At 41.4% G+C, this 24,353-nt stretch overlaps 1 protein-coding gene across 17 annotated transcripts in view; it reads left to right on the top strand.

Annotated features, from left to right (window-relative positions):
- The window catches only part of FRMD6 (FERM domain containing 6), a 357,829-nt gene that overhangs the window by 191,533 nt on the left and 141,943 nt on the right, over positions 1 to 24,353 (top strand). For 2 of the 17 annotated variants that reach the window (XM_089907684.1, XM_089907693.1), the window contains exon 4: positions 5,337 to 5,400. The exons of 13 other annotated variants lie outside the window; for them this stretch is intronic. The gene's annotated coding sequence lies outside the window, so the exon portion shown is untranslated. Of the gene's footprint in view, positions 1 to 5,336; positions 5,401 to 16,132; positions 16,228 to 24,353 lie in introns of all 17 variants that reach the window. 2 more of the 17 variants (XM_089907685.1, XM_089907686.1) reach the window with 2 other exon arrangements.

Below are 24,353 nucleotides of genomic sequence, written 5' to 3' on the forward strand. Positions count from 1 at the left end.
TCACTTCCAAATTGGAATTTAGTCACTAAACATGCAAAGATTTTCATTTTGGTGTTGTGTTAGCTGCCTGGGTGGCAGGTTCATGAAGCCATTTTAACAATTCAAGTCCTCCTCCCATTGTAGAGGGAAGCTCAGCTTCCCCACATCCAAGGATTTGGGGGGGGGAACATTTCTACTATGCACTTCTTGCTCTATTTCCCCGTTTCACTTGCATAGTTTATCCTATAGTTTTGTGTCTTCCTGCCCTTTGCCAACTCAAATGTGTAACACAGCCTGTTATTTATTTTTATTTCTCCCTCGGAGTCTCACACAAAAAGTAATTGGTTGCAGGAGAAAGTTACCTCCTAGCATGTCACAATAGATGGCCAACATTAGATATCAAATTGCCCTGGTTTTGAAAGTTTGGGGGAATTTCTTAGAAACCTATTTTCCTCTAATATGCAGATTCCTACCTTGTCTCAGACCCTTTGTAACTCAGAGCCTTCCTGGCACCCTTTCTTTACTGACACTCCCTAGAACCTTAGGATGGCTGCTCCTCTATCATGGAGGGCAATCCATTTTTGTTTCTCCTGCCTTGTGGAATTCTGCCAGCAGCTTAAAAAAAATATTTCTCCCCAACCACATTACACTAGAAATAGGGGGAAAAAGTCTAAATGTCCAATTATAGTGAATTGGTTAAGTAGATTATTGTATGCAAATACAATGGAGAATTCTACAGTCATTACAAATTATCTGAAGTTCCATATTTACTGAAGTAGACAAATGTTTATAACATATTAAGTGAAATAAGGAGTTTACAGACAAGCACATATATGTATATGTGTGTATAACTATACAGTACATATATATGTATGATACAATACGTATATGTGTGTGTGTACAGTATATCTGTGTATATAGTATGCATATGATATGCATATATAATATGTGTATTCATGTATGTGTATGAATATTTACAATCCCATTTTTTAAATTATATTTTATTGAAGTATAGTTGATGTACAATATTATATGTTACAGGTATACAATATAGTGGTTTATAATTTTTAAAGATTATACCTCATTTATAGTTATTATAAGCTATTGGGTATATTCCCTGTGTTGTACAATATAACCTTGTAGCTTATTTTATACATAATAGTTTGTACCTCTTAATTTCCTACCCCTATAGTGCCTCTCCCCCTTCCCATTTTTTACAATCCCATTTTTTAAACTGTACATAACATACATTTTTATATTTGCTGGAAGTATATATATCAAAATGTTAACTGTATAACTCTGGTTGGTAGACATTTGGAGGATTTATTTATATTTATATTATAACTGAATATATTTATGTTTTGAAATATTATAATCCATTACTTTTGGGAAAAAGAGAGTAAAAGGAAAGGTCTATGGGGCCAGGTAGGGTAGCACTGCCAAAAGCTGCCCAGGACCTGCCAGGGACTGACTGCTGCTCTAAGTAATAGGCTGATATAGCTACAAGTAGCTGCCCTTGCCTCTGGGCTTTTATTTAATAATAATAAAAAAAAAAACCGCTCCCCTTTCATGCTCTCTTCCCCCAACACAATTTTACAATAGAATCTCCCTCTGTGCTAAGACAAGGTAAACTTTGAATAGGAAAAAAAGTACAGAATGCAGAATTTCCTTTCCTTTTTCTTACAACAGTGAGCAACTCAAATACTTGGTGCAACGTTTTCTACAACTTTTCCATTTTAAGGGGTGTTACAAATTGGCCCCCTTCTCTTCCAATGTCCACAAAGATGGTGAAATCTCATCCTCTAGGCCAGCAAGAAGAGATTAGAACTAAAAAGAGAATGAAGACTTCTTAGGGGATTATGAACAGAGATGATAAGGTATTTAATGACCAGAAAGCCCTGGGAATCTATCAGTGGACTATAGGACTACACAGAAGGGAAACCGGATGTTGAAAACCAGAGTAGTCTTCCTGGTGGCTGCAAGCTGAATATCAGCCTGGCCCTGGCCTGCACACTGACCAGGCTGGACAGAAATGTCCAGAGTCAAAGTGCTGCAGGTCAATCCCAAAGTCAGAACAAATTGGTCTCCCTTTATTCCAGGGACCTCATTTGAAAACTTGGCATGTGTCATCTTTAGGGAACTTAGAGATGATTTAATATGATTTCCTCATTTGAAGAACCAAAACTAGCAGAGGTTAATGGATCTGCCTGAGTTCACAGAGCTGATTAATAGAAGGGCCTAGGCAAAGCCCATTGGGCTAAATAAATACATTTGGGATGGCCAAATGAACAAATGAATGACTATCCCAATACTAGCATGAAACTCATTCCAAATCTAACATGCTGGGCATTCAGATAATCCATACATTTTCTCAGTCATACAATAAGGAATTGATTGCTCACGATAAATATTCATAGAGGTGTGCCTCATTTTATAGGACGTACAGGGCTACTTTACAGGTAGATTTGACTAGATTTCAAATATATAAGAACAGCTCTTTTAAAATAAAATAGGTTAATTTTCTGAAAGATAGAATAATCCAATTTACCTTCTATATTCAGTTTTCATACCTAAAATTGGCTTGGCATGGGTCTTCCTACACTAAGTGAACTGAAAGAGTTAATGGAGTACCCGTCCTTCCTGTGCAAACACAGCCTGGCCGCCCCACTGTACAATGTGCATTCTGAGTAGTGATTACCAATGCACTTGCAGAAGCAAAGCTCAACTCTTTGCATGTGTTGTCCATGATATCTTCCTCTGTAGACTGAGCATAATATTTTATAAGGTACCCTTCTGTGTGTAAGTTGCTTTCCCCTGCAAGGCTGAGAGGGCAGGATCACTTGCTGTTTTGATGGAATTAGTTGGAGTGAAGCATCTGGCACAGCCTCCCCCACTTACCACGCAGGAGGCCCTGTCAATGTGCAGCAGGGTTCACAAGCTCAGATGCCAACAGGGGCCAAGTAGGCGATACACATGAGCAAAGCAGGTTCAGTGGGAGAAGCAATAGGGATCGGTACGGGCAGTGGAGACTTGGACAGCTAGTGCCCCATGTAATGGGGGTGGGTTTTACTCAGCTCTAGTTCACTGTTACCATGTAGAAATGTAGGCTGGGTTTTGGTAGACTCTCCAATTTTTTTAAGGGGAAATAGAAATTACACATTTTAATGTAAAACCTTCCAACTTGTTAATGTTGGCAGCTAGTTCAAATTTGTATTAAAACACTGCAAATGTTGGTAGAACAAAAAAGTCCTTTGGCCCATTGGTTACCAGTTTGAGACTTCCAGACTCCCACAGTGATATTTAGTGAGTGGTATTAAATTGTGTAAACTTGTACATTTATTTTATAAATAAAACACAGAGAAAGACCACCCATGTTTTTATAGAAATCACATGCATCCTTTAATCTTTACCTTATTCACTTCTTTCCTAAAGCTCTCCCCAGCTCTCTGACATCATACATCTGTGCTGTCTACACTGCACAGTTCATGCTTAACTCTGTGCATTCTTTCATCGTTTCTGATTTCACATGTGCAGACTTCATTCTTGCATTTAGACTTCATTGTAAACACTTCCAGGGCAAGAATCATATCTAATACTTCTTTTATGCCAACGTCAAAGCTCAATAAATGTTTGTAGTTGATACCTTTTTCAATAAGGGAAAAAGAGAATAGTCTTTGTTGACATACAAGTACATAGTTATACTAGAAACGAGCTTAGTGTCTTGAAGTTCCTGAATTTCTAGCCTAGGCAGACTAACAAGTTCAAGTCTGTGGGCACCTTGCCCTGCTGAGCTGAGAAGCAGTGGCTTGCCCTAAATTTTTAAGAAGAAAGCACTTGGCAAAATAGCTACGAGTTCATCATTTCTCTTCTAGAATAACAATATTGTAGGATGTGTTTAGTTCCATGGAGGTGACATGGTCCTTTACAAGTATGACTCTGAGTGTGAAATTTTCTGAGCCAAATCTTATCTGTAGGACACCTTCTCTCAATTTAGGCATTCAGAGAATGGTAGGCTCAGTTAAAGAAGGTCAGACTTACGTTTTGCATTCACAAGTCAGAACTCTCTGGGCCATTTTAGAGCGATTTGGAGGAGCAGAGGCACGATCTATAATCAGCCTTAATCCAGAAATGGGTGTGGCGGGGGAAGAAGTGGAGCTAGCATTGAAGCTCTAGAAATGACTGGCAGCTACCTTGGTACCCACATGGAAGTGAGGCTGGGGTGGCTGAGAAATGGCATAAACCTCAAGTAACTTTTTTTTTTTTTTTGCGATACGTGGTCCTCTCACTGTTGTGGCCTCTCCCATTGCGGAGCACAGGCTCCGGACACGCAGGCTCAGCGGCCATGGCTCACGGGCCCAGCCGCTCTGCGGCATGTGGGATCTTCCCGGACCGGGGCACGAACCCGCGTCCCCTGCATCGGCAGGCGGACTCTCAACCACTGCGCCACCAGGGAAGTCCTCAAGTAACTTTTTGAAGTGTCCTGGACATTAAAGTTATCTCTACATTACCAAGAGCAGGCTACAAAGCCACAACACCTGGACATGTGTGTCAGGGGGCCGATAAATGTGTCTGGGAATGGGCCTAGCATTTGGTTTGAATTGGCCAACACTGCTTGAAAGGGAAGAAGCTGGAAGAAGTATGGATCTGCTATGGATCCCTAAGTCCCCTGAGTTTGTTATGATGGGCAATACAAAGGTGGAGGTGAAGAGACCAGCTCTGGTGGGAACTGACTCCCTGGCCAAAGAAAAACATTATATTCGCTCCCTTACTTGTAAATACTGATAAAATACTGAGAAGTACTGATAAAAGTGCTTTTACTGGAAAAGCCCTGTCTGCATACTCCTTATGCTCACAAACACCACACACTTGTGCCTCTCAGACACTTCTTTATAGTTCTTATTATTTCTCCCTATCATTTGGTAATCTAAAAAAAGAAAGAAGTCATCAAATAAATAGATCGCATTATTACATTAAGAAGCAGACTTTGGAGTGCAAAAAAAAATGTAATGCTTTGGTTACTAAAATGAGTGCCTTCACTTAGACAAACAATACTTGGGTCAAAATAAACATTAATTAACGTTGTTCAGAATGTTTAGTTGTAACTCTGATATTGTCACCTTCTGTTCGATAAAATTTATTGCTAAATCATGAAATCTCCTTTTGTACTAGTCACTATGTTGATCCAGTTGCATCTTCTTCATCTGCAAATTTGAGTTGCTAATAAAAAGTGAGGTAGAAAATACAAGTCATATATCCTTGGGATAATTGTGTTTACTCTGTCCAAAGTGAATATTAATTATAACGATAGAGTAATTTACATTTCCTCTCTTGATTGCCTCTTATCTTTCTCTCAACAGCCTTTCCATCCATTTCTTTTCTCATGAAGCTTCTTCTGGTTGGAAATTTACCAAATTTCACCAGGTAAGAAGTACTAAGTGTGAACCTGTAAACCTTGTTTCAAAAGAACCCAAGTTTAGGAAATCCAAAGATGGTGTCAGCTTTGGACAAATATCTAGAATACAAAGTGGGAAAGATCCATCAGGATTCCCAATCATTTTGGAGCAGTGGTTCTGAAAGTGTGGTCTGCAGACCAACAACATCACCATCTCCTGGGGAACTTGTTAGAAGTGCAGACTCTCAGGCCCTTTCTTATGCTTTAACAAACCTCCTAGGTGATTCTGATGCACCTACAAGTTTGAGAACCACTGTCTGAGATAGGTGTCATGGACCAAAGGTACAGAAAATGTCTCCTCTGGATTGATGGGATTTGATGGATTTGATATCTCTTCTTCCTTCCTTTTCTCCATTGCCTTTTCCTCCTTTCTGCAGGTTTATCCATTCCTCATTTAGCAAGCCAAAGTTGGCTCTGCAAAATCATACTTTCATTACAAACACACTGTTTTTATGACAACTTAAATGCTAGTATGAGACTCCATTAAACTAAGTATTCAGTAGAAGTTATCAACTAATTAACTGATTTAAATCCTTGTTTAGCTTTGAGAGGGAAAGCTTCTGCAAGTCACAGAAGACAGTTATAAAAGGGTGCCCATTTTCTAAGGTGGTTGCCTTTTATACCTGGTATCCATAAGACATTCTTTTTACAAGGAAAGTTAATATTTTTATGTGGGCTGAAGGTGTTGAATTGTTACCGCTGGAGTCGTTTGCAAAGGATTGTGTTGTCCAGAAGGAGCTCACGTTCTCGTGCAGTGTTCAGAATATGTTTGAGGTCTATACATTATCCATTATCTCCAATTCCAGTAGCCAGTCTAGATAGCTGCCCAGCAGCTATTTCATGTCCAACCTTACTATAATTTGGTGTAACCCTGGGGATATTTATGAATTATCTGCTAAATCTAAAAAAATGTGAAGGAGGATGCTGTCATTCTGAAATCATTGCTAAATGCTGCCCCCATAATGCCTTTGCTTAAGATACCCTTCATTTGCAAAGGTACACATGGTTTCTTCTCTATAGCATGTAATTTCTTCTTCAGCAAGTAGGCAGCAGAGTCTCTAAGACTCAGTTTCCTTATTTGTAAAGTGGAGATAATAATCCAATTACTTGTTAGTATTGTTGTAAGAAATAATGAAGATAATTCAGGAGCACTTAGCACACAGTGCCTGACAATAAATCTCAGCCATGATTTAGGATAATTTTATTAATAGAATTGTAAGTTCAAAAATGTCACATCAGACCTCATCCCATTAAAAACAAGCACATAGGGAAGAGATCAACTGTCTCTCCCTTGCATGACTCTACCACAACTACATTGTATTTTACGTGGAGATTTGTTGCTGTTGTTTTCAGCTCCCTGTTTTCTGTTCTCCTAGTTCTTTGGCCAGTGCTGGGACTCTAGCGTGGGGCCAGGGAGAATTAGGAACACGATTAAGTGTAGAAATCCATCATCCATACCCCACCTGTAGGACTAGGAGAGCACAGAATGGTGGCTGCTATTAGCTCTTCTAATACCCACCAGCCCTTTGGAGCAAAATCCAAAAGTCTAGCTGGATGACCCATGTATATGCATCAGAAAATCAGAGGACCTGAAGAGGGCCTTGAAAAGTGATTTACCTCCCTAACCTCCGTTTAACATACGAAGCAAAGGATGCATCCAATTTTTATAGATTTCAGGAGAAGGGAATTTCCCTAACCTTTCATTAAATGCTAATATAGATAGATAAAAGTTATATATAATTATGAAATCTCATTTTGGCATAAGTTTAAATATTTCTTAGAATATGCTAGAAAGACCCAGTTCCATCTATGACAAATTACCCCTTAGATGGCTTTGGCGAGAGAAGGGATGCAGAGATAGGAGAGGAGATTCTCGGAAGAGAGGTATGTAAAACATTAGTATTACGTGAACGTCCAGTAAACAAGAGATTTCTGAGTTTGAATTAGTGACCTTTGGCGAGAGAAGGGATGCAGAGATAGGAGAGGAGATTCTCGGAAGAGAGGTATCTAAAACATTAGTATTACGTGAACGTCCAGTAAACAAGAGATTTGTGAGTTTGAATTAGTGACATGGAGAAATGAGAAACATCTGGAATCTGTACTTATTTTGCTGGTCAGAAACACAGTTTTGAGGTCCTTTGTTGAATTGTTGACTTTGTAAAGACTTATTAAAAACAAGTGTCTAAGGTGACCGCGAAGAGAACGTAGTTGAATTCGGAACACAGTCCTTAAAGGGAACGCCTCCATTTCGAAGAGCTTTTACCTGCCATCAACTAAAGCTTAATGCTGTCTCCTCAAATGAATCCTTTTGTTCCATTTCAACACACACTTGAAGAGTCAAAGGCTTACAGACACATTTGAAATTTAATAGTACATTTTTGGAGAGAGAAAGGGGACTCGTTTTCTTCATATTCTTCAGTTATTTTATGTGATTCTTCCATAGCCACCCCCTTCCTCCCCCATACAAATAAATATCTAAGAAAAGGGGATCTACCTAGATGCTGGCCCTTACTTTTATTATGGACACAGCTGAGATTTACAAATGAGGTTGTCTCCCTCTTTGGTTTCTGAGGAAGATTAGTTCTAGCCAAGGCAGACCAGGGAGTACAGCAAGGGGTTATTGGTTAAACCCCACTATGTTCTCAGATGATGCTCTCATGTGCCCTTGCTGGGGCCATAACTAGTCACTCACTAGAAGGAAAGCAGGTGTTCCAGGCCAATGAGGTGATCTTGCGTTGGAATTCTGAGGGGACCACCTCTCCGAATTATTTCCTGCCGATGCCCTGCCATGGCTTTTATCACCCCTTCTGTCTGTACGAGGCAAGGGAGAAGGAGGGAGGGAGGAATGGTGAAAAGGGACAGAGGAAATGTCTTGAGGTGTATGTTCCAGGAATACTCACCTCCCTCATCAATTTGCTACTCTCCTCATGTACTTTTCAAAAAAGGAAATGTTGTGAGGAACCAGATCTCAGGGAGGCCACAGAATGGAATTGTACATTTGGCATCACAAGCTGTGCTAATGAAATTCTGGTGTCGTACTGAATTCCCAGGATGGTGCTGCTAAGCCAGCCTTGCGCTCGTCGTTGTATTCAAGTTACGGTAATAAAGGCAGTCCCCATGTCTCCTACTTTTTTATACTCAAGTTATTAAATTCAGGAGTGTGGATGCCCTTACTTTACAGGAGGCAAGGTGGAGGGCATATGACCACTTGCCAAGACCATCATCCTCATAAAAGAAGCAAAGGGACACCATTTGAGGATCAGACCACAGGTCTGGCCGTTTCTCTAGCCAAGTAGCCTGACCCTAAAATGACAACTAGGGACAGTTGTTGGGGGGGGGGAGGGAGGGAGAGGGGAGATAAGGTTGCTTTCTATGAGGCATTCCCAGAATCCCACAATATTTAGCTATCGTTAACTTCATATCCTCTTCAACCTTTTTTTTTTTTTTTCTAATCGGAACATCTCTTTGGATAACAAGTTTCCATAGAATTACTAGCCACTGTGTGACTTCATGATTTTTTTCACTTATGCAGGACTACCTTTACTAATCTTTGGGGAAGGTCCGTGCTGTGCTCACCCTGCCTTATTCTTTATGGTTTTGTAAACATCAGTCCTTTCTGCTTTCAGCCTTCATTTTTTCAGACTGAAAGGTGCCATAAGTCCTCCCTCACCACAGGTCCTATCTAGTTCCCTCTTCTGGACATGCCCTGGAGTTTATTGCCCGAAGTATTCCAAGCATAGAACAGAGTATATGTGAAAATAGAATATAAATATTCACAGAGCCTTTAAAAATACCCCAGAAAAAGAGATCTAAAAATCTCTTTTTAGATTTATATGCATTTTTTATTACTAAAATAAAATGTAAACCTGTTGCTTTTATGTAAGGCCAATTTGGATTTTTTTCATCATGGTCCAGAGCATATAAAAATAACTCTTTTATGCCTGGAGAGGTGATACCCCATTGGTCACCCTGAATGGCTACCAGGAACAGGCTTATTAGTTCTACTTTATTGCTGAGAATGGCTTACATTTTAATTTTAAGATTCAGTTTATTATTTACATTTTAAAATACAGCTTACATTTTAATTTTAGGATCCAGAGACAGTCTAAAGTAAAAATTTGGAGGAAAAGAATTAAGGTGGATTAGTGATTCTACCTTATCTAACGAGATGATTTTTTAAAAGACAGGCTGTGACTATAAAGGTGACCTTATCTGCACTCCTAGGGCATCAGAGTTTTTGCATCAGCTCACGGTGGTGATGGAGGCACGTGGCTTTCACTTTCTCCCAAGGTGCTCCCCTGTGGAGGGCAGTGGGATTTCCCTTCTGGGGCCTCCAGAGGTGAGGGCTGTAGGAAAGTGTCCTCCATGGACTTGTGGGATGCCTACCAAACTGTTTCCTTGTTCACCAGATTTACAGAACTTAGAGATTTTACAGAACTTTCGGTCATAAAATATTTTCTTTGTGAAACCCTCAGAGATTTGCTTTCCCTCTTCACCACAATGGCAGGAATGCAGAGCTTTCCCATGATTTTTTAATGGGATTCAGCTGCCCAAACTGCAGTGCCTTCAGCTATGTCTCTGCCTCATTTTTCATTTGCAGATGCCAGGAACTAACACTCCCTCTCTCTCTGTCTCTGTCCCTGTCTCTCTCTCTCTCTGTCTCTCTCTCTCTTTCTCTGTGTCACACCCAGCAAAAGCTCATGGACATGAGCTGCATCTTTATGAACATGGACCAGTCAGTAGGTATTCCCAAATGGAGCAAATGTCACCTTATTTCAGGCAGTTTCTGGTCTGGTCCCACATTCTGTAAGAAAGTAGATGTCCCTCGGAGACACCTGTCAGCACCAGGCAGCTGGCAGCAAGTGGGTGTGGCCATGAGCCAGAGCAAGTCCAGCTTGAGCCCTGTGGTCAGCAGTGAGGAGAAGAGCGGCCCACAGACTGGAGACCAAGGGGAGTCAGAACAAGCCAAGGGTCTGAGCAAGCCTGGCATCCAAGATGGAGGAGAATGGTCCATAGGAAGAGTATCAGGGTCTGCAGGAACCAGAGGGACAAGACGTAAGGAAGCACAAAGCAAGCTTATGTGCCAACATTGATGACAGCATTCTAATCACTTCCTGCTTCAGGATTTCTCCTCCTTCCTGTAGTGCAGACAGCAAACCCAGTATAGGTGGGAACAGGAACTGGGATGGGGAGAACAGGCACAAGGTGTTGAATGTATCTCTTAGTGACATCATGACAACACAGAGAAAGAAGACATCTTTAAAAGCACAATACGGGGCTTCCCTGGTGGCGCAGTGGTTGAGAGTCTGCCTGCCGATGCAGGGGACACGGGTTCGTGCCCCGGTCCGGCAAGATCCCACATGCCGTGGAGCGGCTGGGCCCGTGAGCCATGGCCGCTGAGCCTGCATGTCCGGAGCCTGTGCTCCGCGACGGGAGAGGCCACAATAGTGAGAAGCTCGCGTACCGCAAAAAAATAAATTAAAAAAAAAAAGCACGATATGAGCATTAACGTAGTTTACCAAGGCAATTCACGCCGACTGAAAATTCCTCTGTCTTCTAGCCTCACACATGCCTATCTCACCTCTTTTTTTGAAGTAGAATGCTTTCAAAATGTTTTTATCCTATAAAATTCAGCATATGACCTTTTATGACAGAGCTTTTCTGGTCTCGATAAGTGAGCATCACCCAGTATGTCCTTCCAGTCCTGAACTCGTGTCCTCCATCTTTTCTTTGATCCTCAGCATGTTGTCCCTTGGCCCAGTCCTCAGGATTTCCTTTTTCCCTCATCCGGAAAAACCTCCTCTGTCTTCATAGTCCTGATCTGGGTGCACTGCAGACAGGAACTGCCCCATAGCAAATTAGTTACTCTGACCATCCTGTCTGGTATGTTGTCGTATGGAATTGTCGTATGGAAAACAGGTCCTGGTCCTGATTCCATCTTTCACTGGCCATGTTAGGCAAATCCCTCCTTTCCCTGAGCTTCTCCTGCCTACTCCTTTGAGCTGTTGTAAGAATCAAATGAAATAATGGAAGGGGGAGGATTATAAATTTTAAAGCACCACAGAAGGCATTCTTACAATAAAATGTGGATCCTTGGCTCATGTTTGTGGTGGAGCTGAGCCTCCTGCAGTCATTCTTTCAGCTGGTTGGTGTAGCCCCTGGTGAAACAGTAACCATTGTCGCTAAGTGGCATAGGTTTCAGCACATCCTTTGCTTCTTCTTTGGCTTTCACAGGGCAGTTGCACCTGCCATGGACTGATACTTCTCAGAAGGGATGGGGTGGAAAGACATATAGCTAAAAAGATTTGGGGCCTCTGATTAAATGAGACATCTTAGGAGTCATTTTGACTCCTCCAACCCAGAAAAGAACAACAACAAGTATGGCAAAACCCGTAGTAGAAACAGCCAAGAGCCTAGCACCGTGGTTCTTATCGTTTGAAATTTCCACCCATCCATGTTCCGTCTCGTAGGCACCATCATCATGAACATCAAATTTAACTGAGGTCCTACTAGTTTGATTAAATTTCAACACACATTTTAGCCTACCAAATATGTGCCAAGCCCTATGCTAAGTGTATAACGGTGAGTAATTTACAGATTCTTCCTTAAGAAACTCTCGTACAGATAAACACACACGTAAAAAAATAATGTTCAGGGCTTCCCTGGTGGCGCAGTGGTTGAGAGTCCGCCTGCTGATGCGGGGGACACGGGTTCGTGCCCTGGTCCGGGAAGATCCCACATGCCGTGGAGCGGCGGGGCCTGTAAGCCATGGCCGCTGAGCCTGCGCATCCGGAGCCTGTGCTCCGCAACGGGAGAGGCCACAACAGTGAGAGGCCCGCATACAGAAAAAAAAAAAAAAAAAAAAAAAAAAAGTTTAATGTGATCTTTGCTATAGGGGAGGTATATTCAAAGTGCTGTTGGGGTATGGAAGAGGGAGCAACTCAACTAACTGTATGGAAAGTTGCAGAAGAGGTAACGTGAGTGCTTCAAGGATGAATGGAAGTTGGTTGAAATGAGTACGATGCAGTAGTTCAGTAAAGGAGCTGTGGGTCCACTCTGACTGGTTCAGATCCTGACTCTGCCACTTCCCAGCTACATAACTTGGCTTATGGACTTACCTTTTGATGCCTCAGTTTCCTCACCTCTACAATAGGTATGATACTAATAGAGCCTACCTCAAGGGTTATCATGAGCAGAAATGAGGTAAGGCATGGGGAGCCCTCCGAGCAAATTCTGTCATATGATTAAGCACTCAAAGAGTAATAGCCATTATTGTTGTTATTATTGTTCTTTACTAAGTGAACAAGCAGGAAAGAGATTCCTGGAGCTCTTAGAGACTTAGTCTCTTAATTTACAAGGTTCATTATCATTCATGATCATTATTATTATTAATAAGAATAAAGCTAAAATTTAAATGCCATGCCCTAGACACTTTATATATGTATCTTGACTTAATTCTTGTGATAATCCTGAGAATCAAAAAGTTTACACTGAAATATCAATAGCACCATAAAGAATATGAAATGAAAAATAAGTTCACAAAGGGTGGGTGACAGAGAATTACATAAGGAGGGATATTAATAACCTAACATAAGGAGGCAAAAGTCAAAGGGATTTCAGAATGGTGGCTTTAAGCCAAGTGAGGTCCCTGGTATGAGTTTGTTTTTGTTTGTTTTCATTTTTGCTTTGTAATTTTCATGGTTTCTTTGTATGTTCATTTCCTCTAAGCAAGGAGTACCCTTTACAATTTGCTTCACTTCTCACCACTCATCTCATGCCCAGCCCTGAGAACATTTGTGACATGCTAACAAGAATCTAGAACTTGAGTTGGGCAATTGCTCACATTCGTTGAATGATGTTTTCATGCCAGGCTCTGTGCTAGGTGCTTACAGACACATGATCTATATAACATCCGAAATGAGGTATTATTGTCCCCAGTCTTTGGGTGAGGAAACTTGAGTCAAAGAGAGGTTATGCCTTCAAAGAAGGACAGGATCAGAGGCAATAAAGCAGGAAAGTGCATGACTTGCTCTGAGACCTGTTCTGCTGGAAAGGAGGATCCATATAGGGGAGTAGCATGTTTAGGTGGAAGTGGTTGGGTGACCTTAAATACCAGGCTTAGGAATTTGAATGTGACTACAGGAAGCTAATAGATGATAGGTTTCCTTTTCTTCTCTACTGTTTTATGAAAATTCACCTACAACAAATATATAGGCTACCACAGGGTTCACTCTGAAGTGGGAGGGGTGCCAAGAAGTCCTGAAGATGTTCGTTTCTCTTTGCAAAATGCCCCACTATACGCAGGGACAGTACTTCACCTCTCATGCCAACAGAAGGGAGGAGGGACCTTCCAGTAAATATTCTCAGTTGAGTTTTCTTCATATATTTATATCATTTTAAAAAAATGACCACCCAGCTTCCCTCCCTGGGTTCCAATCCTTGAGATCTGATGTTTAAGCCTTACACTGCAGAGTGCCCTCAAAATCAAGAACACATTCCTTAACCTTTGGTTCCAAGAAGTTCTTCATGAGGTTGCTCCTGATTACCTCTCCACCCTCAACTCCCTCCACTCCCATGATGTATCCCAACCATACTGATCCTACTAAGCCAAATTTTCTGCAAAAAAAAAAATCTTCATCATGCCACACACCACCCCCTAATTTCCATAATGCTTTGCACTTTGGGGTATGACTTCTCACCGGAAATGTGTTTTTTGTCTACTTCAGACCGTAAGCTCCCTGACGGTAGAGGCCCTTGTTCTCTACTGATTCCTGCATCTGACATCCAAGCACATAGTCAATGCTCAACAGCAGTTTGTCAATGAATGAGTAAATGATTAAATGAAGAAGTGTTCTAATCCCCTGGTCCTTACTCACTGTGGGACTCTGGTCTTCAGCTTGTTAGTGGGTTTTCCTTCTCTAATTGTCTACCTGTCCCTAGACCACAACACCAGCTTGGTCACTGATTTCCACGTCACTCTCTCAGTCTAATGTATTCCCCACTCCATTCACAATCTGACACATGCACACACTCACCACCACCAAAAACAACAACAAAACTTGTCTTCTGTCTCCTTTCTGGTCACCTCCCTTTGCCAAAACCCATTGTTACCCGTCAGAGTTCTGTTACCCATGAACTGTTCCTTGGTCTCACAGATCCCATTTCCCTCTTAAATCCAATGATTACATTTCAGTGGACTCGACTAGAAAAAAGATACAGGGAAGGGAACCCTAACAATATCTTTTTTTGTTTTTAATTTTATATTTTATTTTTGACTGTGTTGGGTCTTCGTTGCTGTGCACAGGCCTTCTCTAGTTGCGGCAAGCTAATATGGTACTCTTCCTTGTGGTGCACGGGCTTCTCATTGCGGTGGCTTCTGTTGTTGCAGAGTACGGGCTCTAGGCGAGTGGGCTTCCGTAGTTGTGGCATGCGGGCTCAGTAGTTGTGGCGCACAGACTTTGTTGCTCCGCGGCATGTGGGATCTTCCCAGACCAGGGATGGAACCCATGTCTGCTGCACTGGCAGGTGGATTCTTAACCACTGCACCACCAGGGAAGTCCCCCTAACAACATCTTGATGTTTTGGCATAGTTGTTGGCAGCTCCTGGAGTAAAGGGGATGTGTGTGCTTATTATTATTTTAATGTATAGTTAATTTGAGTTCTGTATTATTTATTTATTTATTTATTTTTGGCCACGTTGAGTCTTTTTGGCTGTGCACGGGCTTTCTCTAGTTGCGGTGAGCGGGGGCTACTCTTTGTTGCGGTGCACGGCCTTCTCATTGCGGTGGCTTCTCTTGTTGCAGAGCATGGGCTCTAGGCACTTGGGCTTCAGTAGTTGTGGCTCACAGGCTCTAGAGCACAGGTTCAGTAGTTGTGGCACAGGGGCTTAGTTGCTCTGTGGCATGTGGGATCTTCCCGGACCAGGGATCGAACCATGTCCCCTGCATTGGCAGGCGGATTCATAACCACTGTGCCACCAGGAAAGCCGGGATGTGTGTGCTTATAGTATGTGTGCATGTTTGTGATATAATGACCCACAGCTGGGAATGGTCTGGCTGAGTCTCATGGAACGAATAGCCTGGGAAAAATGTGGATACATCTGCCTGCCCATTGGAAAGGGACAGGCCCTAGATGGGCAGTCCCAGCTGTAGGGGCTCAGGAGTTCTGCCCAGTAGACCAAACCTGATAGTCTAGTACTAGTAACAATAATGTTAACAGCCTAATTGCTATCACCTATGTGCACTCCCTGTGTTCCAGTCACTGTGCTAAGTTCTTTACATAGGTTTGATCAACTATTTCTCACATCAACCCAGTAAGTTGGGAGCTCTTATTACTCCTATTTTATAAGTAAAGAAGCTGAGGTACAGAGAAGCTAAGTAGCCTGCACAGGATCACACAGTAAGTGACAGAGCCAGGATTTGAACCCAAACATTCCAACATCGGAACTCCATTCAGTATGGAATCGTTCAAAGCAGGTGCCCCACGATCACTGAGAGTTAGTATGTGGAAGCAGCGCACACATACACACAAACACAATTTGTTTTTACAATATAACTCTCACAACTGGGGAAAACGGAAGGCTCGTTAGGTCTTAAAGAATATGTAATGAGTAAAGAGAGAGGATAGTTAAAAGTGTCTCTCAACAGGCTGTACTTCTCAGCATGTTTATAAGTTTGTAAATGCATTCCATTATACATACAGGGAGAACCATGGAGCACAGGGCTGCCACTCATTGTCCTGCATGCGGAAGGTGTTCCCTGGAATTGTTCAGTGCACACGCTGATCAGCTTTACATGGTGAGCCCCCAATGCCCATAAATTAATATAGGGGCCAAATGGAAGCCTATTATGGGGCTTGAGCTAGTGTGGACTTAAAAAACGAAATAAAAGAAAATGTGGAAATGATAAACCGACTGTCACAGGACCACGAAAAGCAGATGTCTATCCCAGTGTGGCTGCAGAGTCTCTCTGCCACCACGCCTTCCCATTCAGCTGCTATACCAATGTACCACTTAACCTGCCACTGTGTCCCGCACACATCCTTCCATACTGCCCAGGCCGCATAAATGTTTCTCCTTCCTCCTCAACCTCTCCCCCATCTTTACTTACTACCCTCTTCTTCAAGACCTAGACATGCACCCATCCATCATTCATCGATTCATTCAACAAACATTTTTGGAGCACCTACCATACCCTAGGTCCTCAAGTAGATGCAGAGTGACAAAGATGAGTATGGCATCCTCACCGTCAAGCTGCTCCCGGTTTAGAGGGGGAGTTAAACAAATAAAGCAAATCCTCTCCAGGAAGTTTTATAATCATTCTCTCTTTTCTTTCCCCCCCAGCTAGAGGAATCCTCATGTTTTGGAAGCATTTATTGTGCATATCCTTATGGATTAAGTAACAATTTGAAACACTTAAAGCAAAACAAATACATTGTAGAGAAACAGAGAAAATATTGTGAAAACTGTAAATCAGTAGTTTATATGTCTGCATCTCTTCTGGGTTCATTTTGTAAGGAGGCAATAAAATGCTAAGTTAAAGCTCAATTTGATTTTCTCCAGATACTTGCCAAATTTTTGACATCACATGCTACTGTGTTTCCAGGCTTCAGGAAGTCAGTTGAGCAAAAGAAAATTATGCTCCATTCTAGCCTGCAAGTGATTCCTATTTTTTCATGAAATGTGTGAGGCTTGAACTAGACAGCTATACATAGTGTGAAAATAATTTCATCCCCAAAGGCATAAAGTAACAAATTATCTATGGAACCACAGCAAGCAAAAGACTTTTTTAAAAAAATCCTCTGCTATGAATATGAAATCCTAGCTGGCCATGCATGTTCCATTTGAGACGAGAAGGCTTATCTTAATAGACTGTAAGCTCCTTTAGAGCAGGAGCTGTGTCTTATTTATTTGTCTAGCCCAAGCATTCAGCTTAGGGCTCAGTAAGTATCTGCGAATATGTTATACTACTGATCAAAGTGGAAGTCTGTGTCATTCTCTGATGTCTTGTCAGACTCCCTAATATGCTGGAGAAAGTGGCATTAGAGTTTTTTCTGTTTGGGTTTTTTTTTTTTTGCAGGGGTGGGGTCGGTGAGCAGAAAGGGAATTGTTTTGCTTTATTTTTTTCAATTGAAGTATAGTTGATTTACAATGTTGTGTTAGTTTCAGGTGTATAGTAGAATGATTCTTTTTCAGATTCTTTTCTATTATTGGTTATTACAAGATATTGAATATAGTTCCCTGTGTTATATAGTAGGACCTTGTTGTTTATTTTATATATAGTAATATGTATCTGTTAATCCCAAACTCCTAATTTTCCTGCCTACTGCTTTCCCCTTTATAAGTTTTCTATGACTGTGAGTCTATTTCTGTCTTGTAAATAAGTTCATTTGTATCATTTTTTTAGATTCCACATATAAGTGATATCATATGATGTTTGTCTTTCTCTGTCTGACTTACTTCACTTAGTGTGATAATCTCTAGGTCCATCCATGTTGTTGCAAATGGCATTATCTCATTCTTTTTATGGCTGAGTAGTATTCCATTGTGTGTGTGTGTGTGTGTGTGTGTGTGTGTATACACACACACACACCACATCTTCTTCATTCATCTGTCAATGTTTTATTTTTGAGCTATGTCATAATCCAGTGGAGACCAGGATGAAATCAATGACCTTGTCTATCAGGATAGTTTAGATATTGACCCACTGATCATCCCATTTGATGAGTAGGGCCATTGAATGGTCTTATCTTCCCTGTGATCAACACTCAAAATAATTGTATTCCCGGGCTTCCCTGGTGGTGCAGTGGTTGAGAGTCCGCCTGCCGATGCAGGGGACACAGGTTTGTGCCCCGGTCCGGGAAGATCCCACATGCCGCGGAGCGGCTGGGCCGGTGAGCCATGGTCGCTGAGCCTGTGCATCCGGAGCCTGTGCTCCACAACGGGAGAGGCCACAACAGTGAGAGGCCCGCGTACCGCAAAAAAAAAAAAAAAAATTGTATTCCCAACTGTAGTACATGTATTTACCTTAAAGTTTTGCTGTACTTTCAACTCAGGAATTGTAACCAACCCCTTCTACGGCTCTGGACCTCACATCTCTTCTAAAGGCTGTGCAAAAGCTACAAGCCTTCTCACCACCCTGTACTACTGCAGCGCTATGCCCTGGTCTGGATTCCCTGTGAGATCCATGTAAAAACAGGAAGTGGCTTCTGAAGCCGTGCTTGGTCGGAATAACACAATATATATGTCATCTCACCTTCAATAGAATGTAATCTGTAATGTCACAACCCTCTTCCTGTCCAACTTGGCATTGGCATTTTGTTTGACTTGGTGGCGAGAAATATAAAAACACTTTGTGAAATTTTCCTTGCAGAGCACTTGTTAAGGGAGCTTGGTTGCTTATGGGAAATTCATACTGCTTAGCATGTGTGAAATGCCCCTTCAGTCCATTAGTGAGAAAGTTCAAGGCAAAATAAACACATTTCATTTTGACCCTATTTAGAACTCACAATAAAAAGGAGTAAAAAGATAAGCTGATGAAATAAGGAAATTTTTAGCTCTATATTCCACACATATTTTTCACTTTCTCCCCTTTCCTATAATAACTTTTTAACATAATGGCACTCATATACATTTTTAGAGGATTTTCATTTTATTATATTGAATTACATAGTGCCAGTAAATCCATAGGAATTCTCATCCCCAGCTCTTACAATTTGGCTATAAAGATTCAGAAAGAAACCGAGACATTAAGGAGAAGCCAGGGGCTACAGCTGCAAGGTCTTATATTTGTTTATGTCATAAACTTCTTCATTTGCAAAACCAAAATTGTTTAAAATTGTGGTATATCATGTTGGTCCTCACTGACTGCCTTCAAGTGTGTGTTTGGAAGAGCATCGTATGGTGGCCATGCTCTGAGTTCCTTTCTCCACACAGGCACCAAATCCTCTGAATTCTACCCTGTCATCCACCAGGGCAGGTGGGGACTGCTGCATCATCTCTATGCCAATGTTCTTCTAATGACATAGCGACAAAGGGGCCCTTATTCCTCTGAAACAGACTCCTCAATTTTAAACGTAGGCATTCGGTGGTAAAAGGAAGGCATTTTTTTTTTAAAAAAGAAATGTGTTGTTAAAGATGTATATCACATACTCAAGAGTTGTCGTTTTCTAGTTCCTGCTTATACATTATTTCTGTTTTCCTATTTTTTGGTCCATCACAGGGAATAAATGTGGTTTTTCTTCCTGAAGAGTTGAAAAAATACACTGTCCATTCTGAGAGTCATGGTTAGATGCCTCCTACAAGCCAACTCTTCCTAAAAGTAAAAAATACCTATAGGGCTTCCCTGGTGGCGCAGTGGTTGAGAGTCCACCTGCCGATGCAGGGGACGTGGGTTCGTGCCCCGGTCCGGGAAGATCCCACATGCCGCGGAGCGGCTGGGCCCGTGAGCCATGGCCGCTGAGCCTGTGTGTCCGGAGCCTGTGCTCCACAACGGGAGAGGCCACAACAGTGAGAGGCCCGTGTACCGCAAAAAAAAAAAAACAGAAAAACCCCATAAATATAGGGCTGATATTGGATTGATTTTTGTTCTCCTCTTGTTTTTCCTGATCCTCCTGCAAAACAAGTTACAGTAAGATAGAAACTAAGTAAACTGGCACGCGGTACATGAAAGATGTCAGGTGTATTTGGGCTTATTCCTCCAGAATTATATAAAACTGATCTTTATACCTGCTTCTCCTTCCTGTTAAGGCTGGATGGTAACTCATGCATTTTTTCACTCATTTACTTAATTTATACATTCATTCAAAGTTCTAAATGAGAACCAATTGTTTGCCAGAACATGAAAAAAATAGAAAATAGTGACGATCCTTGCTATTTCCTTGGGGAGACGATATCTACATGCATGAAACAATTTAATTCTAAGATTTATTTAAAGTGTGTGAAATTTACTTGTAAAAATAATAATAGATGACATTTATATAGTGTTTACTATGTGCCTGAAACTCTTTGTGTTTTTTATACATTAATATGTATATTAATCCTCACAACAATCTCGCCAAGTTGCTTCTATAATGATCCCATTTTACATGTGGTAAAACTGAGGCATAGAGATGTTGACTAACTAGCAGCTAGTAAGTAGCAGAGCCAGGATCTGAATCCAGGTTATCTGGCTCCAGAGTCCGGGCTCTTTGGCCACTGCCTATCATTGCACATACATTTTTTTTTGAAATAGGAACAACTCATTATTTAATCATTTTTCTGAATCATCCGCAGAGAGGCGTTGATTATATTTAAAAATTCAACCTAAAGGATGTATAAATATACATCATGTTAGTCATGAATTTTTAGTTTTTAAGCTTCTAGATAACACTGTTTTCACATTTTATTGTGATTAACATTTGTGGAAAAAGAAGTAAGGTACAAGATGCTCAGGCTCTATATAAAACTTATATAAATCAAGCCATCAGAATTTTACTTATTTCTTTTTGCCTCTGTTTTTATAGTCTGTGACTGTTAAGAGTACATATAAATCACATTTTTATTTAGGGGGAACCGTGCACATACATTTTATGTAGAATGAAAATGTTGTAGCCAGAGGTCACTCAGGGAAACTCTCAGTGGAAGAAGATATGGTGCTTGAGCAGAGCCTTAGTGATGGTGTAAGGTTTAGGCTATGAAGAAGGTAGAATTGGACTTTCTGGGAAGCAAGAACAGCAGGAAGAAAAGCTGGGATTTGGAAATGATTATAGCCTGATAGGAGGAATGACTGTCTTGCACAATGGTGTGAGAAAACTTTTACAGGGGGCCTTGAGCACCAGGCTGAAAAGTTCAAACAAAAATCCACAGACAAGTATAAAAGCAAAGAATTGACTCATTCATGCATTCATATAATTACAGCACTGGAAGGGACCTTGGTGAGCATCCATTCCAACTCCTCCTTTTATCATTGTAGAATCTAAAGATCCAGAGGTCACTCCCAGTGTCACTTACCTAGTGGTAGAGCTAGAACAGAGCACAGCTGTCCCGACTCCTCATTTAACGTCATTTCCAATGTTTCAGGCCACTCTGGGAAGTTCACGGGGCAGAGGCATTTGGTTCAACTCAGAAGGAAGAGAAAGAGGCAGGGTGACCTGTGAGGCAGTATTGCAAAATTCAGGTGAAGCACAAGAGGCTCAGTGGAGACGGGAAACTTTTTGAGAAAGGATTGAGGGAATTTGATTGGGTATCACTAATAAAGGGATGGAAAGTGCCAAGGTGCCTCCACATTGGCATAACTTTGAAAGAAACAGAGAAATTGGACAGAGATGTCTCTTGGGCGTAGAGATCATCAGTTTAGATTTAGCACCTGTGAGAGCAAGGTGACCTATTATACCCAGTCCATGTGGGATCTTCTGTAACGTGATGATCAGATTCCAAGGCCGTCTGCAATTTCTCCATTAAGCACTTGCCACCGTCATTAGCATGTGAGCAAGTCCTTGCCAAGACTGTGAGATGATATTGAACTCAGTCTTGCTTCTATTTGGTGGTTTCTTCTACTGCCAGTCAGCCTCCTGTGCGTTCACTTCCCCCAGAGGCTGAACAGCAGAGTGGTAAATAGGGTCAGCTCTAAATACAGACGGCCTGTGTTTGAATTCTGCTCTACAACTCTTTCCTTGTGTGATTTGGGCAAATTGCTTCACTTCTTGGTGACTCAGTTTCCTCATCCCTAAAATGACACTGTGATCAGTACTTGCCTCCTAGCAATGTGAATTATTAAATGAATTAATACATGTAAAACACTTAGAATAGAACTCAACATGTGGCAAACACTCAGTAAACAGTAGCTCTGATAGTGGCTATTCCGTGATTCATCTCTGCTCCATTACAGTCTTGGAGGGTTTTTTTTCTCTACAATAGCCTGGAGGGCTGTAGTTCTGCCTTCCCACCTGGTACCTCATTCTCTGTGGCTGCTGTTGTAACCTTAGCATGTTTCATTCATCCCACGCATCGCCCTCTGCTTCTCCAACAAAGGTCACCCTAGGCCCCCTGCATCCTTACCACATCTAAGTCCCCCATCCAATAAACCACGTTTTCCCCTCACACAGATACAACTCAAGTTTGTTACCAGAAGGGGGCGGGGGGTGACAAGGACCCCCTTCTCCATTTTCATGCAATCTCACAATGTAAAATTGTGATTAGGCCCATACAGCTTTTACCAAAGATCTGTCAGATTAAGCAGATCACGCTGTTCTGGAGTTCATCTAGCTAAAGGTTCAAAAGTAAATTCTCTGTTTCTGAAGCAGGACTGAGAAGGAATTAACCTAGGGGCAGGAAGGGAATAAAGACGCAGACCTACTAGAGAATGGACTTCAAGACACGGGAAGGGGGAAGGGGAAGCTGGAACAAAGTGAGAGAGTGGCATGGACATATACACACTACCACATGGAAAACCGATAGCTAGTGGGAAACAGCCATATAGCACAGGGAGATCAGCTCGGTGCTTTGTGACCACCTAGAGGAGTGGGATAGGGAGGGTGGGAGGGAGACGCAAGAGGGAGGAGATATGTGGATATATGTATATGTATAGCTGATTCACTTTGTTATAAAGCAGAAACTAACACACCATTGTAAAGCAATTATACGCCAATAAAGATGTTTAATAAAGAAATACATAAAAAATAAAGCAATTTTTTTGTTGAAAAGAAAAAAACCAAAGAGAGAGGCTGCTGGACTGAGATTCAAATCCAGGCTTACTAGCTGTGTGACTTTGGCTCATATAGTACCTCTGACTCTTGGTTTCCTCACTTATAAAAATAGGACTATTAATACCTATTTTGCTTCTTGTAAGGATTAAAAGTTATAAACTTTTGGAAAGTGCAGTACCTGGCATATAGTAAATGCTCAATCAACTCTGACTCTTGATACTATTATTATTATTATTATTACTGCCATGACTTCATCATCCCCCAATTATGAGTATACCCAATGTTTGAAAATATAAAGATTTTTCAACAAAGTGAGATCTTGGTTTTGACTTTCATAACTCAACCAAGTTGTGCCTGGCGATGACAGGCAATGTCCAACATTAGAAGGCGTCAGAGTGAAGTGGCAGCAAAACCAGAATCTCTTTGCTTTGATTTCATCTTGAATGTTGGCTCTTTAGGCTGGAGGTGCCAATGGCAGGGCCACCACCCAAGAATTTCAGGCTTCTCTGTGAGGCCAGAGAATTTCAATGCCACGGGGTGCTGAGCTAGTACAGAAAGAGCTGTTTGAGGAGACTCATCGCTACTATGAGGTCTCAAGTCAATATGGTGATACTACTGCCTACCTTATTTTTCCATAGTCTTTATAAAGATATCATAGACCACATAGTAGTTGTAGGCATTTCTGAGAGCTCCCTGAGGTACATGAATAAGCTAGACATGAAAATTTAAAGCCTTTTGGTTTCCTCTGCCACTGAATTTTAAAAGTAGAGTGAGATGACCTCTCTAGAAATACAAATGATGTGACAGTGACACCCCCAAATCCCTCGGGGGCCCAGTGCAAATGATACCTGTCCCTGTCCATGAAGATAAACTTGAGGGTCCTTCTAACCAATTTGAACTGCAGTGGCATTCTTATCCCTCCTCTGTGCAGTCAACAGAAAAAGGCAAAGTTTAGGTTTGCAGCAAAATGGAAATTAATTCCCCTGGTCCCCGTTAGTCAAGGGCTGTTTGGGTTAGAATTCTAGTGCTCTATTTTTTATGCAGAGTATCTTTCTTTTTTACTATGTTCTCTGGCATTTTTACTGTCTATATTACTCTGTTCTCATCTAATTTGATCTTAAACATTTTAAAGGATGAAGTTGCATTAGATCCTCACAAAACTAAGCACAGGGAGAAGTTTAAAATAAAGATGTTCTACAGGTCACTACTTGGTTATGTAACAAAAATTATAAATTATAAA

This window comes from Delphinapterus leucas, chromosome 2, assembly GCF_059928025.1.
Source record: "Delphinapterus leucas isolate spDelLeu-1000000601 "Yukka" chromosome 2, BTC_Dleu_Yukka2, whole genome shotgun sequence".
Taxonomy (NCBI): domain Eukaryota; kingdom Metazoa; phylum Chordata; class Mammalia; order Artiodactyla; family Monodontidae; genus Delphinapterus; species Delphinapterus leucas.